The sequence below is a fragment of the Homalodisca vitripennis genome, chromosome 1, assembly GCF_021130785.1.
Source record: "Homalodisca vitripennis isolate AUS2020 chromosome 1, UT_GWSS_2.1, whole genome shotgun sequence".
Lineage (NCBI taxonomy): Eukaryota > Metazoa > Arthropoda > Insecta > Hemiptera > Cicadellidae > Homalodisca > Homalodisca vitripennis.
Window position 1 is genome coordinate 106534496 of NC_060207.1, and position 18747 is coordinate 106553242.

Sequence of the window (18747 nt, forward strand, 5' to 3'; positions counted from 1 at the left end):
CTAGACTGCTTTGAGTAGCCACGATAATAGCTTCTTCAATATTGACATTGTCCTGGGTAGAACGATCGCGGTGAGTATTAATGCTTAAGAGGTTATCAGTTTCTCTTAAGGTATGAAATGTTCCACTGATAGTTTTTGGGTTTGGACTGTGGTTAGGAAAACGTCTTTGGTATTCTGCAGTAGCAGCGGTTGCATTTCCTGCATACACGCCTAACATAAATACCATGTAGGCATATTCTTCTGTTGTAAATAACAAAAGTATTGAAGTCGTAATAGTATGATACAATTTTAAATTACATTGAACAGCACCCTTTGGAACTATTACCGACTAGGTAGCAAATAATATCCACTTCTCACAACATTACATTGTTGATCAACTGATTTGTGATACCAACTTATCAAATCATAATTTACCTTGTTTGAAGGTTAAGTGACAAAGATGCGTCGGTACATGTTGTAACTGTTTGGACAATCTTTATTAGGTTTTAAATGTTAAAATTTAGTTTATTTCAAACTTAATTTAATTTACTAGTAGAGTTTGTTATTAAATTGCGGAATAACTGAACGTTTATTTCTCTGTAAAAACTGTATTTCTTGCACAGTAGTGTTGGTAGTAAAATTTGATTTTTAAAACTATTATTTCATTGTAATTGCCTTTTTGTACATAATTTCCTTCAGTATTGTTTCCTTCAGTATTGAATTTTATACACGTTTTTGTGTAAACATTTATGTTTTTATTACCTATTTAAAAAATTAATTGTACATTAAACATAAAAAATTGTTTTTCGAATGCTCTTTTTTGTGTTTTACATAGTACATCTTAAACAATAAGAGAGATATACAGTTATGGAACAAACTTTATTCAATTTATCATGTCAAAAACCATTAGAAAAAACAGAATTCGTCTCTAAATCCCTCTTCCCAAACTCCCAGCAAATGATCATTTAATCTCGGCTACTAAATTGTTGGTGAAATCATTTGTTGGCCGTTACTCAGTAACAAAGAATTTCCGGACCTATGTTTATATGGACTTTTTTCATTATTTTTTATAGTATAATAAGCTCAGAAATGCCGGTAACACTACCTGAATCACCCTGTATACTCAGAATGACTAAAGTGTGCAGTGAAAATTGTTTTAATGTTGGAAATTTTTTCAAGTGGGTAGAACTGTTCAAAAACGGCCGAGACTCAGTGACTGACAAACACTGTCCTGGTCGACCAGTTGAAGTTTCAACTCCCTCACTGGAAAGTTGACTTAATGACGTAATTCGTGCTGACCGCCGAGTCACTATGGAAATGATATTTGCAAAAGTTCATATAAGTATGGGTACAGTTCATAGTATTATAAAAAACAAGTTAAAGTACTGCAAAACATGTCAAGATGGGTCCCAAAGGAGTTTACATGGTTATACAAGGAAACGAGGTTGAGAGTGTACACAGAGCTACAGGAACGTTATGAAAGAGAAGGTGAGTACTTCCTAACAAAATTTTAACATGTGATGAAACTTGGGTTCACTATTATGAGCCAGAATCAAAAAGGCAAAGCGCGGAGTGGATGCACAACAGCTCACCTGTCGGGAAAAAATTCAAAACCCAAGCATCAGCAGGAAAAGTCATGTTGATGGTGTTTTGGGATAGTGAAGGTTAGGTTTTTGTGATTATCTTGAAGAGCAGCGTACAATAAACAGCCAATACTCGGTAATTTGAGTACTGCCGGTCGTTTTTGTCCACGAATAGACAGTGCAGACTCTCGACAATGTGGCAAATTTAATATAAAAAATATGAATTACAACTAATATATTATTTGTTAACTTACAGTTGTTTGTTACTTTGGTTATCTATCTACATTTTTTCATGTAGAAAGTACAAAAATGTTTTAGTAAGACTTATTTTTGGATTTAAAATTTAGCTTCACCATATCAGTAATGTTGTGAAATCGTGATCTTTCAAGCATAGACAGGCACTTCTGATGGTATCGGAATCAAATGAAAAGAGCCACAGTATTGAGTATTGGAAAGGATCCAACCCTAATAAAATTTCCTGGGACATTATAAAAATTCATGCATATTCACGCATGTTTCCCGGAGTCCGAAATTCATGCATAATGTTCCAGATTCTCATCGTTGGTGGTAACCCTGGTTTGAGTCTCGCAAAAGTATCGTGGCTCCGAATATATCCCACTAATACATAAAGAATACATCAGCATCATTAGATTATAGTCAAGCACTATGAAACAACATGACAAAAGATTCTCATGTAATTTGGACTATTTAATTTAAAATGTTCGAGTCATCCAAACGATCGTCACGTGTGCGTAGAAGTTGTTTTGGGAAATAGTTAACCGGAGATGGATCTTAGCGATTCACTGCTTTTATTTAATGATTATAATCTGTTTGCCACCGGTACTTTGCATATTTCATTGCAATAATTCATTAATCCTATTCAGTTAAAATAGGCCATGCCATAACCTGTTGTAAGACCACATTAAGATTACTAAAACAAAGGTTTTTTTAATAACAGGTAGGTAACTGATATGAAACATGGCTGAATCTAAGAAGAAATATCGACAGTACAGTGTTGATTACTTAAAATTTGGTTTCCTTCCATCAAAGGCGGACAAGCGATTGTGCATGTGCCTTTTATGCAACAAAGTTTTGAGGAATGACTATGAAACAATCGGAAAGCGGGAGATCATCTAAGGTGTCTTCTTAATAAAATAAGTAAAAGTTTGAAATGCTTCCGGGGTGCGCAAAAGGCCCTTAAGGCTTAAGTGCATGGCAATAGGCCGCCCCATAGAAGAAGAAGAAGAAAGGTTCAAAATATTTTTAAACAATCAAGGAAAAATATGAAAAGAGACCCACAGTGTGTTCACTTCAACATCTGAAACTAACGATGATGGCTTAAGGGCATCTTACAATATCTTGTAGCGAAATCTGGAAAACCGCACACTATTGGAGAACAGTTAAATTTACCCGCTGTTGAACAGTTTGAAAACTGTTCTGCAAACAACTGTTCAAACCTCCATTTGACATACTCAAAATAATTCCTTTGAGTAACAACACTGTACAAAGACGTATTGATGAAATAAGCTCTGATACCTAAATTTACTTGTGTAATTAATTGCAAACAAGTCATTTTCTATTTAACTGGACAAGTCAACTTTATCTGGAAATTAAGCATTATTACTGGCATATACTCGGTTTGTTATGAAGGAAGAAATTCATAAAGATTACTATTCATGAAAACTTTAGAGACGGACACTGGAGGTGTATAAGTATTTAGTGGCAACAGATGGAGCTGCTGCCATGGTCGGACAATATTATGGGTTTATAAGCCATCTTAAATGAATTATACCAGAGGTAACTGCAATCCACTGCGTCATCCACCAATTACACATGGTAGGGAAAAATTTGATATGTTGTACATTGCACCAATTGCTTCAATTTGTGATTAATGCAGTTAACAAAATAAGAAGTAATGCATTGAATACGCTTTTCTTTGTACAATTGTGCAAACAAAATTATGAGGACTTCCAATGATGGCTCTTACGTACTGGAGTACGCTGGTTGTTGAAAGGTGGATGTTTTACTCCGTTTTTTAAACAGTTTTAGAATTTGTGGAAAATATAGATCTAGATTTGAAAGAAAACCTGATCAATTCGAAAACAGACATCATGTATTAACAGATTTGTTCCAAATTTAATGACATTAACTTACAATTACATGGGGACAGCCTAAATTTAATAAAAATATGGTGTAATTTCAGCTTTACTTGGAAAATTTAAATTTATTAAATAAAATATTGGTTGGCATAAATTTTCCCAGTTTTTAAACTTGTTACAGGTGGAATGTCTAGATGAGGATATTCAGACATACGTTCAACATTTAATTGCCCTATATGATGACTTAAAAATCAGATTTGAAGATATTCTCAAGATGGAAATACCACCACGGATCATAAATCCATTTGATAAAACGGACGTGGAGAATGTGACATTACAAGAGGAACTACTCGAGCTTAGCAATAATGAGGAGCTGGAGATGAAATTTATAAGAGGGTATAAAACATTTTGGCTACAAGCAGAAATTTAAAAAAGTATGACAGAGAGTAAATAGACGTAGCAAAACAAATGGCTAACGATAAGTATATAATGGAATCTAATAATCAATGCAAAGCTGCATGGACACTTATAAACTCTGAAACCGGCCACATAAATAAAAAAAGGAATACAGCCTAATTCTTATATTACGGCTGCTGAGTTTAATGACTTCTTTGTAAATATTAATGATACTGTAAATACTAATAGTGATATTGTAAGCACTGCTTGTCTTATAAATATATTAAAATCATCAGGTATTAAATTTTTGATTCACCTAATTTTACATGGTCTGAAGTGAGCATTGCTGATGTGTGTAATATTGTAAATAGGCTAAGCAATTCTAAATCTAAGAATGTTTTTGGTCTCCCAAATTATACTTTAAAAAATTATTGAAGAGATATCCTGTCCATTAACACAGTTAATTAATCACATTCTTAGTTTAGGCATCTACACTCAGTGTCTAAAAGCTACTGTCTCTGTTCGTAACACAAGAAAGGAGATAGGTCAGATGTAAAAAATTATCGTCCAACTGCCCTTCTAGCTGTGTCTAAAATAGAAAGTATCATGAAATAGCAAATTGCTACGATCACAAAATGGGAAAATAATTTAAAAACAAGATGTACTAATAGGATGTGTATTAGCAAAACAAGACTGAGAGGACAAAGGGAAAAAGCAATCAAACTTTATCATAGAGATGCAACAATCAAACCTTTGCAAAAATGATGAAAAAGAGGCATAAGTAAAAAGTTCTGGATACTACCAAAGTACCAAAAAAAACAGACAAAAACACCTACCTAGACAAAATGTACTTGCCTTCCTTTTGAAATTAACTATAAAGCAAAATATTACCAAACAAGAAAAAAATTTCAATGACAAGATGGGCAAATAAGATTTGAATGCCAAACTTTAAATTTTGACAACCCTGCTATCCCCTCCCCGTATATGCCTACACCTCCTTAGGTTGTTATTCTCCCCCACCAAGACTCCTTATCCACTAAATCAATGGACTATTAAATAGTTCAAATTATGAGATATCACCTTAATCACACGTTATTAATTTTTGTGCAATATATAGTTGGCATCTGCTTAAAACTTTTCTCTGGAAATAAAATATACTCTTAAAGGTATCAGTAGGGTTAACAGCCATAATAGCCAATCTTAATTTTAACATTAGTGTAACGTATTCTGTTCATCGTCATGAACCAAAACATATATGGTTTTCGGGGATGGAAATCGCAAACAACTTGTTTTTTTAATAATTTATATGTAAAAAGTTAATTTGTGGTTATAGTTATGTACTGTATTTCTTGTTATATATGATTTTCAGCATTATCTGCTCCCGATAGCTTATCTGAGTGATATGGCCAGAACAGCTCAGTTAAGAGACATCAATCGTCTTGTCAACCTTCACTGCTCCTCAGTGGCTTCTTTTACACATGGTTAGGAGAATTCACAATATTTGTTTGTTCTATTAGGGTGCATTTCCTATAAAGCAGTAATGGCTAGAGACATTAGTGATCAGACCATTTAGAATTTTATTTTTTGCTGATAGATACTACCTAAAGGGATGTTTTTTGTATGTTGCCATCAGCATTGGGCACCATTGAAGGTGTTGCAGCAGCCTGCGCTGATGGCCGTAAGCACTTGTGTCAGGCTGATATCAACTTTTATTCTTAGAAGGTCTAAATTAACAAAACATTTTTATTTGGGTAAAATTCCCCTAATTTCGGCATTATTGTTATTTTATATATCCAAAGACGGTGTAAAAGCTGACGTCAACAGCAACCAATAGGAGCTTGACTTATAATCATAATAAGACAACGTGTGTATAAAAATGAAATATTACTCTCCATGAGAAAAAGAAGTTCCACTTTTAATGTTTTATAACTTCACTATTTGCCATTTCCATCCATTGAAATCTTGTTTTGTTTTGTTCAAGAGGACGATAGGTGTAGAGTGCGATAAGTGGACCCGGTTTTTATTTTGTTTATTACAATCATCGATACTTATTACATATCAAATAACAGAACTATCAATCAATATCAACTTATCTGAAATATTAAATTAGAGTTACAAGTTTCAAATTAATAGAAATAATGAGCAGGAGGAGACTGCTGAGCACCTGCTCTTTGATTGCCCTGCAATAGCAAGAGAGCGGTATGCCATCTTTGGTAGCTTGGACAGGGGTGGTGAATTTTCCCAGGAGGACTTGATAGGTTGTTTTCGGCGGTTTGTTGAACTGCTGAAGTTGTAGAGTGGTAGGCCTCATGGTGTTTCCGGGGTGCGCAAAAAGCCCTTGAGGCTTAACCCTTTAAGCGTCATGAAAAGTTGGACCTGATCCTTGATTAAGTTAGAATTTTTTTAAATTTCCAATGTGTAAAGTTAAATTTATTTTCCTTTCTGTATGTCAAAATAGAGTTATTTAATGGTAAATAAAATTTGTTTAGCCCTTTTTGGATTTCCTAGGCTAATTTTTAACTTTTGAGAATATCGTAGAATAGCAGTGTAGTTGTCACTAATTTTTTTATCATTTATTCAGTAAATAGGGGAATGAAACACAGTTTTACAGATAAACATAATACTATATTACAAACTAATAAAATTAGAGAAATACAAAAGTACACAAAGAGTGTTTATTTGGTGGCGGGCTGCCACAAGTGGCATTCCGCGCCTCTCCCGCAAGCCACTGTTATCGCGTGGACTTTGAACCTTCTTATCGCTCGGCAACCTGTAGGACGGCCTTGCGGGGCTTGAATTATGTTTCTTGCTTTCTGATAACATCCTTATGACCGTAGTAAAATATGAAAAAGTTTGGGGTTGACCAAGTAATTGCTCAGAATTACCAAATCTTCAAATTCCGAATCGTCTGGATTCGCCATTCACGCGAATAAAGGTAAAAAAACACTACCGATAAATAAACACTGGACACTGCTGTATATAATATGAATAATTTACTTTAAAAAGAATAGGACACAACAGAAAATTAGCGATAACCGAAATACATGTGCGTGTACTGGACGCTTCTCACTAACTAACTGACTAGATGCCTTGACGGGAGCTCCCGTCAATGACTTTGTGAAAGGCGCAAGGCCACGCCCGTTAGACAGTGTTTGGCCAATTAGAAGCCACTGCCACTCCCATTGTAATAGAATTTGAGGCAGGGCAACCCGTCTGTATGTCGCATAACTACTAGAACCATCTAGCAGCAAAATATTTTACTAACATAGCATTAAGAAAATAAAGAATGCAAAAACGCGGATCCACGGCAATAACGTTTTGAGCTTGTAGTAGCCCTCCGCGGAACCGCGTCAATAACGCTGGAAAGGTTAAGTGCATGGCAGTAGGCCGCCCCAAGGGGGAAAAAAAAAAAAAAAAAAAAGAAATAGTTTTAAACATTTACGTCATTACCTAAATTTATTTATTGTGACATTTCGTAAATAATAAAGGGACCAAACAATAAAACTAAGACAGTTTATAGGAAAAATTACATTTAAATAATAAAGAAAACGTAATAACAAAACAATCATCTTGAAACTGAGAAAGACACAGTAAATCATCTTAAAGTGTTATTTTGGCAATTATAAGGTTAAAGGCCGACATGGCAAATCAGGAATTTGACGTTATCAATGTATTCTGCTTATCCTCCTGAACAAAAAATATATATTGTTTTAGGGGGTGCAATTGGGGGTATATACATAAATAATTAAGTTCTTAATGTTCTGTTTGTGTACTGTGTCTGGATATCTGTAAATATTATCTTCAGTGGGGACTGATAGCGTATATGTTATCTGAGCACTCTGGGGCAGAAGTTAGTGCTTCACAAGATATTGGGTACTGTAGGTTGGATTAAGTGAGTGCGTGACAATCATGGATCAACCATCCACTAGTTCGACCAATCATAGTGAATTGATGTGTCAGAGTGTTTTGTCAGGCAAGTTAAGAGTTTATGTTTCGACCAAAGGAATTATTAATAATGAGTATAATTATTCGTCATGCGGTCGCATACTTATTTTAAACCGGGAGACTTAGATGTTTCATTGGGACAGAAAAATTTGTAAAAGTACCGTAGTAAAAAAAGTTTTTAGAATCGGCCCGGGTAGGTTTCTTTTTTGAAAGAACGTGCTTGGGCGTAGAGACATATTTTGGTTTGGTGAACATGTTGTTGCATTTGAAGCCACCAAGACGACGCTATATTTTGTTGAAGGTGCTGCCGCTGCTAATGGCCGGACACACTTATCTTAACTCGATAACAACTAATTAGTTTGTAGCTCGAAATTAAGAGAAACATTGTTCATCTAGATAAAAATTCTGCTCATTTCAGTATTATTTTTCATTTACGTTTGCAAAGATGACGTCATCATGAGGTTGAATCACGGTCACAAAAGGTCACGTGAAACCAACGTGGATGTACAACATGGAAATATTGCTCCACGTGTTAACTGTTGTTCCATTTTTAATGTTCTAGAACTTCGTTATTTCTCATTTCCACCCCGTCAAACCTTATGTTGTTTTGTTCTATAGAACGATTCCAATAAGGAAATAATGTGAAACTCGTATTTTGCCACTCCGGCGATTAATGTGACAATTACCATTATTTTGTATAGTTAGTTTGTATAGTTATTTAGTTTCTAAAGTTAGGCTACCTATAGTTACTTATAGGACAAATATTGTGTTTAGAATATGAAAATGCATGTACAGTTGGTGCAGATGATTTAGTTATTGTTCAAATTAATTACTGTTGATTGATTATATCAATGGGTATAATAATTAAATATCGTTTGATATTACCGATATAAAATACCGGGTCCGCTTATAGTACTTGGGTAGGGTACGATAAGCAGACCTGGTTTTTTATATTGAAATTGGCAAATGATATCACTTAATCATAACCATCGATATAATCAATCGATACTGATTAATTATTTTGAACTATTAACTTAAATAGTTATATCAATAGCTGTAAACACTTTAAAATAATACATGTAGGGTAATATTTCAATTTTACATAAGTAATTTTGACTATTAAAAATGGCCCTCGTACTTTTCCCACCGATAGTAATAGGTGGGAAATACGTAAAACTCGTATTTTGCCACACAGGCCAGTTCACAATTGCCCTATATAAAGAATGTGGTTTTCAATCATTTTAGGTAACTGGTTAAAGTAAATGATTTCCAATTTCAAATATGTGTTTTAATGCATTTCAATACTTACTACTAGAAGGCTTCCAGTATAAAATGAATAAACTTCTTTAAAATGCATATTCTTAACCTTACATACTCATAAACACACATAACCACAACACAACACAACCACGGATATCCAAACCCAAACAACTTTTTTTTTTTTTTTCTTTTTCTTTTGCCACCTTTTTGTGGCGGCCTGGATTAAAAATCCATGAGGCCCCGATGTTCACTTTTGTGGTTGTCCGTCGTTTGTAGGTAGTTCTTACAAGAACTTTAAAAATTTTACATCAGTCTTCGGTTTGGTAATCTGAAAAAAAAAAAAAAAAAAAAACATTTAGATTCGTTAGTTACAACAATAATGTACAGTGGTAATATGTTTTGTAGTATTTATGTTAGTTACAATAAAGCTAGGATATTCTAAGGATTTTGTAAGTAGATGGGTATCAGGAAGGAACTTCATCTGATGTAATCTCACGCGTTACAAGAGAGTCCAAATATGAAACTTTTCATCCATAATATCTTGGTTAAATTCCATCGCACTTGTTTGCACTATTAGCCTTTATTATAAATTAAGAAATTGCTGTGAGTTTTCACAAACAATTTCATCGTTATTTATCTTTATAAAACTATCTTTTGTAGTGATTTAATCTCTCTGAAAATTCTTATCACAGTTCCCAGTTCAAATATGGTTATTTATTAACAGATTTTTTATTTGATACATGATCCCATGAGCCTCACACAGTACGTGCGGGATTCTGAAAAACACGCATTATTAATACACTTTTTCATTTGGCTACTATACAATGCAGTACACCTACCACGTTATGCCAGGAAAAGTCTACTCTACAATTAAATTACTTTGTTTAGCTAATAGTGATAACAATAACAATTTATAATAACAATAACAACATATGATAACAATTTAAAACTAATAAATACAACATTTTTAAAACAAAACTATATCCCAACATTACATAATAAATACTGTTAAATTACACCAACAAATCACCTTTTCTGACTAAAGGGGATTACAAGTAACGCCCAGTACATGTAAGTTCTCTCATGAGTGAAAACCTAGATGTGCAAGTTATTGCTTAATAAATAAAACAAGATGAACAACAATAACTATCAATAAACATCTAAATTCATAACAACAATAAATATCAACAGTAATAACAAATAATAAACTTCTAAATTCAATAACAGGATAGTAAAACTTTAAACAAAAAAATCCAGTAACAAAACTCAATAAATACGTAAAATCAAATGTATAAAACTGTTCAACTGCAAAGCCATAATCAGGAATTGCATCATGGAGCATCTCATTATACAGGGAGCGGCAAAATGATCTGACGGTTTTATAATGTAAACAACTCAAACGTTTAAAGTGGTACAAAGTGTTTTATTGCAGATTTCAGATTGGTATTTATGAACATTTATAAAAATAACCAAAAAAGGGCGAGTTGATCCGTTTAAGATTTGAATATAACGTATTTCAAATGATGTACGTCTTTGGCGATACATTCTTCCAATCTTGCACTGAAATTGTCAAACACTTTCCCTAACATTTCAGGAGAGAGGTTGGTGTTGTGTACGGGTTACGGGGAATCGGAATAAAAGACTGAATTAGTTTACATCATCGACTGTGCTCGGTTAAGGTTGGAGGGTAACAGAGAGAGAGGCAAGGGCAGGACACTGGAAGTGGTAGGTGGTACGATCTGGTGGCGTGATGAGAACAGCCAATGGCATTTATTCAAACTAATCACCCCATATGACGTCACAGCATCATAGATCATACAGTTGGTCTTTGGCTGTGGCTTTAACTTGCCAGTAACAATTTATAATATGTATAATAATTATTATTATAATTATTATTGTAATTCAATACATTACATTTCCTCCCTTCCAAATTTCAAAATAAATTGAATTCACACAAGTCATAGATAAATTAAACAATACAAGTGTAATAATAAATATATAATAAACACATATAAATATAAATAACACATATCATTATTAAATGTCATCCTTAAGTACTGTAAGTTATTTACAAGTTTAATTTCTCTACAGGTTTCCTAATACGAGTTGGGTATCTGTTTGTATGATCAGCTGTTCTAGTGACAGGAGAAGGAACAGCTGAGGGTAGAGAAAGACGTGGTCTAGAATGAGGGGTAGTGATGTGACATGGAGAGGTATGATGCGGTGAGGAGGGGGAGAGACCAGCTGATCTAGTGAGGTCAGTGTTACTAATTCTGACTGGGCTTGGAGTTGGCGGACACTGAGCGCCTGTCTCACGCTCCGCAACTGTACGGTCCTGAGATGGTGGAATTTGACTGTCACTGTCAACAATACTACTGTGTAGTCCTATCAGCTGATCAATATGTCTACTCCAAATTAGACCAGTTTTTGTCATAACAGAATACATTACATTATTTAACTGTTTTATTACAATGCCCTCTATCCATTTGTCTTTAGAGCGATAATCTCTCACTAATACAGATTGATTAGGAAATAGAATTCTCGTTTTTCTACCGCCAAAATATTCTTTTTGTTTGTCCTGTTTTAATTGCACAGTTCTGGCTATATTAGGTCTGAGTAAATCTAGCCTGCATCTTAGTGGTCTATTAAACATTAATTTGGCAGGTGTCTCGTTAGTAGTGCTATGAACGGAGTTTCTGTAATCAAATAACATCCTATTCAAGGCTACTTTAGTATCAATATTTTCTTGAAAAGCCAATCTTATTTTACGTTTAGCATACTTAACTGAGTTCTCAGCCTGACCATTAGACTGAGGATGATAAGCTGGTGAAAATGTATGTCTTATACCATTAAGTTGCATGAAATTTTTAAATTCAACTGAGGTAAATGGTGGTCCATTATCACTATGGATAGTGACAGGTAATCCAAATCTAGAAAATAGTTCTCTTAACTTTTCTATAGCTAGCTTAGCTGAAGTAGAGCCTACTTCAAATACTTCCAACCACTTAGTGTAAGCATCAATTACTACCAAGTAGGTCTTATCTTTGAAAGGACCCAAGTAATCAATATGCAATCTTTCCCATGGCATAGATGGATAGTGCCAAACATGTAGATTACTCTTACTAGGACTAGAACGTTCCATAAGACAGGAAGAGCAATTGTTCGCTAGGCTTTCAATGTTTTCATCTATATTTGGCCACCAAATATAGGATCTTGCTACTGACTTCATTTTTACAATTCCCAAGTGACTCGCGTGTAACTCATTTAATAAGTAGCTACGCAACTTGTTAGGAACAACAATTCTATATCCCCACATAACAATGCCATGCTCAACTGTTAGCTCGTCCTTCCTTTGGAAATAAGGTAACAATTCCCTATTCTCTCCTGACAAAAAATTTGGCCATCCGTACATCACATAGTTATGTATTTGTTTTATAATAGGATCATTTTGGGTTTCAGCTTTTACATCTTCAAAAGTTAAAGGTACTGAACTTTCAGCGATACAGTGTAAATAGGTACCTTTCTACCTTGGTTCATTGTTATTATTTACAACGTGTTTAGTGCTTAATGGTAAGCGTGATAATGCGTCTGCGTTACCATGCTTTTCTGACCTTACATACTGTACATCAAAATTGTATCCACTTAAAAATAATGCGTATCTTTGTAATCGGCTTGCTGCGAAAACAGGTAAACCCTTTTTCGGTCCAAATATGCTAATTAAAGGTTTGTGATCAGTACACAATGTGAATTTTCGGCCATACAAATATTGATGAAATTTCCTTACTCCATATACTACTGCTAAAGCTTCCTTATCTATTTGTGAATATTGACATTCTGCTGGTGATAAAGTACGAGAGTGGTATGCAATAGGTTTCTCAACGCCTTCAGGGGTTATGATACTAAGTACGCAGCCCAGCCCTGTCGAGCTTGCGTCTACTGCTAGTTTTACAGGCAACTTTGAATCATAATGCGCCAAAACTGGTGCTTTAGTCAAAACATCCTTGACATGGCTAAATGATTTGAGACATTTTTCATCAAAATCAAATGGCACGTCCTTTTTTAACAAGTTGTACAACGGACTCAAGATTGTTGACAAATTTTTGATAAACTTTCCATAATAATCCACCAAGCCAATAAAAGCTTTGACTTGAGTGACAGATTTAGGTACAGGTGCCTGATTTATAGCTTTAATTTTAGATTCAGAGGTATGCAGTCCATCTTTATCGATACTAAAACCAAGATACTCGATTTTGTCTACAAAGAATGTACATTTATCTTTCTTTACGGTAAATCCTTTTTCACTCAGGCGTTTACAAACCTCTGTGTGTAAGTGTAGTCTCCACATAGCCTAATTTCACCGTTCTTTTTTAATACTGGTACAATGGGCGTTCCCCATTCCGAGCTGCTTACTGGAATTAACACTTGTTCGTCAACTAAGCGTTGTAGTTCTTTTTCTACCTTACTTTTCAATGAGAATGGTATCGGTCTTGGCTTAAAATACCTAGGTCTAGCATTTTCTTTTAGATTTAGTTTTACTGGTTCGCCTGTATACTGACCTAGTTTCTCAGTGAACACTTCTGGAAATTGATTAGTTAGCTCGGACGTCATTGTCTCGAAATTAGCCTTGTTATCTATAGGTCTGTTTATAACACACAAGTTATTTTTAAACGAAATGTCAACTCCCAGTACTTTAAGCCAATCACGACCCATTAAAGGATGTGAACCTCCTCTAATCACATACAAATCTAAGCATTTATGTATTTTCTCATAGCAAACATCAACATTAACTTTGCCCACAGGTATAATAGGTTCATTAGTGTACGAACTCAAAGTTAGGTCGTTTTCTAACAATTTACAAGAACTAAAATTATTTTCATAAAAATCCTCACTACACACTGTGACACTAGCTCCAGTATCAACTTCAAATATGGTTTCTCGACCTTGCACTAGGACTTTAATCTTAATTGGGTCAACTCTAATTCTTTTACGGTGAGTTTCATTTACTTTAAATAAATTCTGTATGTCCTCGACATAACTCTCAAGATTTTCATCACTCTGAACATAATTCTTAGAATTATTTGAATCTGACAGTTCTGAACTATCATTTACAAAATTATGTATCTTATAATCTTTGTTTTTCTTGTTTTGAAAATTAGACTGATAAGATATACCTTTCTTAACTTTCGAAAGCTGATTGTCTGGTAACTTACTAATTTCAGTAGATCGACATACCTTAGATATGTGATTTCTTTTACCACATTTGTGACACACAACACCAAACAATTTGCACTGCTTCCTATAGTGACCACACTGCCCACAGCACGTACACTGCACCTTGACTTCGTGCCTTGCGTTGTAGCTCGCGCTGCCACCGCTGCCGCCGACTCTCACATGTGGGTGGTGATGCGCTGCCATCCGCTGGACCCGGCTGCCGCCGTTCACTGTCAATGCCGCCGCATTCTTCTCCGCCGCTTCCACTGAGCAGACGATTTTCACAGCCTGGTCGAAGGTTAGGGTGGTCTCTCCCAACAGCCTCTGCTTGGTCGACTCACTCCTGATGCCGCTCACCAGTCTGTCTCTGAGATAGTCGTTGAGGGATGCGCCAAACTCGCAGTATGCAGACAATTTCTTGAGGCTGGCGATGTACTCTGCGACTGATTCTCCTTCCTGTTGATTCCTTTTGCTGAATTTGTACCTTTCAGCTATGAATGATGGCTTCGGGTACAAATGGTCCTGAATTAACTTCACTAATTCATCAAACTTTTTCACTGAAGGTTTTTCCGGCGTACATAAATCTCGTAACAAACTGTACGTTTTCACACCCACGACTGTTAGTAACGTACTAACCTTTTTGTCGTCACTAATACTGTTACAGTCAACGAATAATTCAAATCGTTCAACATACGAATTCCAAGTTTCTGCACTGTTGTCGAAGTCACCAATTCCGCCAATAATTCCCGCCATTTTTACTGTTTCACTAAATAAAGACGAAATGTTCTAATTTACGACCTTGTCTTCCAACATCAAAATGTACCGATTTTGAGTCCACGTGACGCCAAACTACAGACACACTTCCTCCCACTATAATTTTCGGAGAAATTATTTACGCACAATCGAACAGGTTGCATTGCACTCGCGGGATCGCATTAATACCTCGTCGCCAATTGTTGTGTACGGGTTACGGGGAATCGGAATAAAAGACTGAATTAGTTTACATCATCGACTGTGCTCGGTTAAGGTTGGAGGGTAACAGAGAGAGAGGCAAGGGCAGGACACTGGAAGTGGTAGGTGGTACGATCTGGTGGCGTGATGAGAACAGCCAATGGCATTTATTCAAACTAATCACCCCATATGACGTCACAGCATCATAGATCATACAGTTGGTCTTTGGCTGTGGCTTTAACTTGCCAGTAACAATTTATAATATGTATAATAATTATTATTATAATTATTATTGTAATTCAATACATTACAGTTGGCTATTTCTTAGCGTATGGTTTCCTTCAGTTCATCCAATGTACGGGGTTTGTTTGTGTATACTCTAGATTTCAGCAGTCCCCACAAGAAGAAGTCACAGATGCTGAGATCTGGGGAGCGAGGTGGCAACGCAATGTCCCCGAAACGCGAGATGTCTCGGCCACGAAACTTGCTTCTTAAGAAGTTTATTACCACATTGGCTGTGTGGGCAGTTGCCCCATCCTGCTGGAACCAAATTCTGTGGCGGTTGAAGCGATTTATGCGTATTTCGGGGATCAGGAAGTTTTTCAACATAGTCACGTATCGTTGTGAATTGACGGTTACATTTAGACCGTTCTCTTCAAAAAAGTATGGGCCTATAACACAATTTTTTGTTACGCCACACCACACAGTGACTTTGGAACTGTGAAGAGGTCGTTCATGCAGTTCTTCTGGATTGTTTTCTGACCAATATCGGAAATTCTGTTTGTTAACATAACCATTCAAATGAAAATGAGCTCAACACTAGAAGCTGTTTTTACAAGATATCTGGCAAGATTTCATTCTAGAATTTTAATTTTTTTATTTCGGTTATTAGTAACACAAATTTTTATTTTTAGAATATGAAAATGAAAATCAAGTCATTATTTCGGAAATACAGGATTGTAGTGAGAATGTTAGTGACTAATAAATTATAAAAACTAATGCAAACAATAATAATGAAAATGTATAAATATGTATTACTATTTAGAAGTCAGTGACCATTGTAATATATGAAATGTAAAACGCATTACAAAAATATGTATACAATTAGTATAAAATACAACACTCTTTTATGTTAAAGAATTAAGTGTCTCATATTATTTTAAAATATAAAAATAACCATTTAATAACTATCAAACGTACTTTTCTAGATACATATTCTCTTCCGTTATACGAAGTAGTCTCTTCTGTCGGTCAGTCCCCCGACTGCCTTTCCATTTTTTACTGTACTCTTTTTAGGAATGTTAACCTACCTTTTTCGTTTCAAAATATGAGGATCTTCCAGACTGAAATCAGAAGAATGTAGTATTTCTCTTTGTATTATAATCACTTATGAGTCTGATGCTTGCAACAATCCACCCTATTCGTGTTTCTTTTCGTTCGTATACGATTTTCTCCATTGGCATAAACTATTCTGTTTAAAATTCAACAATTGATTTCAATATAAATTGTAAAATAATCGCTCACACATGATTCAACTTTCTAATGATATAATATTAAGCAAAATTGACCTTGCAAAAGCTATATTAGGTGCATTTGAATTTCAGAAATGTGTAGATGCTGAGTGTGAGTATCTTGATTTATTTAAATGAAGTCATGTTACATAGGATGTTAGAAATCTGTCTTTTTCTAGAATAAGATATTGCACAATATCAAGAAATATGAGGAGTTTTTCAATCTCCTAAAATAATCACAAATAGCATTGAATGCTATTGAATATTTGTTTTTAAATTAAGCACTTAGACATCAGTATATTATTGTTACATCTTTTCAAAATAATTTTATTGGTGTATATGATTGATTGCACCCACTGATTATACTTGATTTTGAAGACTACATAACTTAGAAAATCATGTATTGTCTTCCGTGTTCTTATTGTTATTTTGTTTTTCAGTATTCTTTTCATGATAGTAAAAGATATTTTGTTCAGTGAAGATATTTTGTGAAGGCGTTGAAAAATAGTCATATGCTATCATAGATTGTCGTTTAGTAAAGTTGTCTTTAGTTTTTGTCATGGCGTGCCCAATAACTTTTGTTTCGATGGCTCTTCGTGTTTTATTGTTCTTAAAGACGAATAACATGTAACCATTTCCCCATCATTGTCAATAAAATTTAAAATATTTAATATGTTTTTTTGAATAAATATTGTCTTGACTCTTGGTTTTTCAGGTAAGTAGGCCTAGTAATATTTCTTCGCCTATATGTAACTTGTGCATACGAGTTGGGCTATTCGCTTAGATTAATACTTATGTATGATATTGCGTGGTACTTGCTCGCAGTTATGTACATTTTATTCATATCTAACTTTCTTTCCTTGTCATTCCTACGTCTCGTATATTCAGAACATGGTCTATAAATCAAAATCGTTTCCCTTACAATGTTAACAGCTCGGTTCTTCTTTACACTGAATATCGTGATATGTTTGGGTAAATCTCTTCCAAATTCTGGGTTTCGAGCACCTCATTCTTGTGTGATCACATTTTAAGCAACATAACCAGATCAAATAAGGACAGATATAGGTACTGGGATAGTTTTACTGATAAAACAATATAGTTTAATTTGATTTCTTTAGGTAATAAATTACCTTGAAATGTAATTTTAACTTAATATGTATTTTTTATGCCATCACATGTCTTCTTTGTAAGTCTAAAAACATCATTGATTGGAATAAGACTTCTGCATTCTATAAAATGTCGCTAATGTCAACATAGGGTTTAATATTTACTACTCCTCTCATTTCTACCCGGTTCGTGGGAATAAAAACGCTGTGTTTAGCTGGATACGGCGAGTCAATAAGAGAATTTGTTGTGGTGCCCGTTTTGCATTTAACTATTAACTTGTTTTCTGTTTAAGTAATGGAATTAATTTTATCATGATGAGCTCCTACAATTTTACCAACCTTTACAGAATGAATCCAACTTTGGTCCTTAATACCTCTCATAACCTGGGTACAGCCAACGATTGTTCGCATCATACAATCGCGTTTTGTAAACCCTTTTTTCTTACCATCTTTATTTTGTACCACAAAGTAAATCTAATTTTCTGGGTGGCCTCGCTTATCTAAACTGACTTTACTATTTGCTGTCTAAATTTGTGATTAAACGTTTACAATTAATGGAATAAACTTCATATTTAGTTTGATCATTCGCTGCCTCAAACACTATGTCACGTCTATCTGGCCTTTTATTCCAAAAGTGTTGTGTCTATTAGAAAAGAAATTCTCATCCAGCTCCTCAGAATTCATAAAAGAAGTTTTGGTTTATTAT

The 18747-nt window shown here is 34.7% G+C and overlaps 1 protein-coding gene across 1 annotated transcript in view; it reads right to left on the reverse strand.

The window, feature by feature from the left end:
* LOC124368640 (tubulin delta chain-like) overlaps positions 1-9597 on the reverse strand; it is a 36981-nt gene extending 27384 nt beyond the window's left edge. Inside the window, exon 1 of the mRNA XM_046825885.1 lies at positions 9312-9597. The gene's annotated coding sequence lies outside the window, so the exon portion shown is untranslated. The remainder of the gene's footprint in view (positions 1-9311) is intronic.
* Between the last annotated feature and the right edge of the window lie 9150 nt (positions 9598-18747).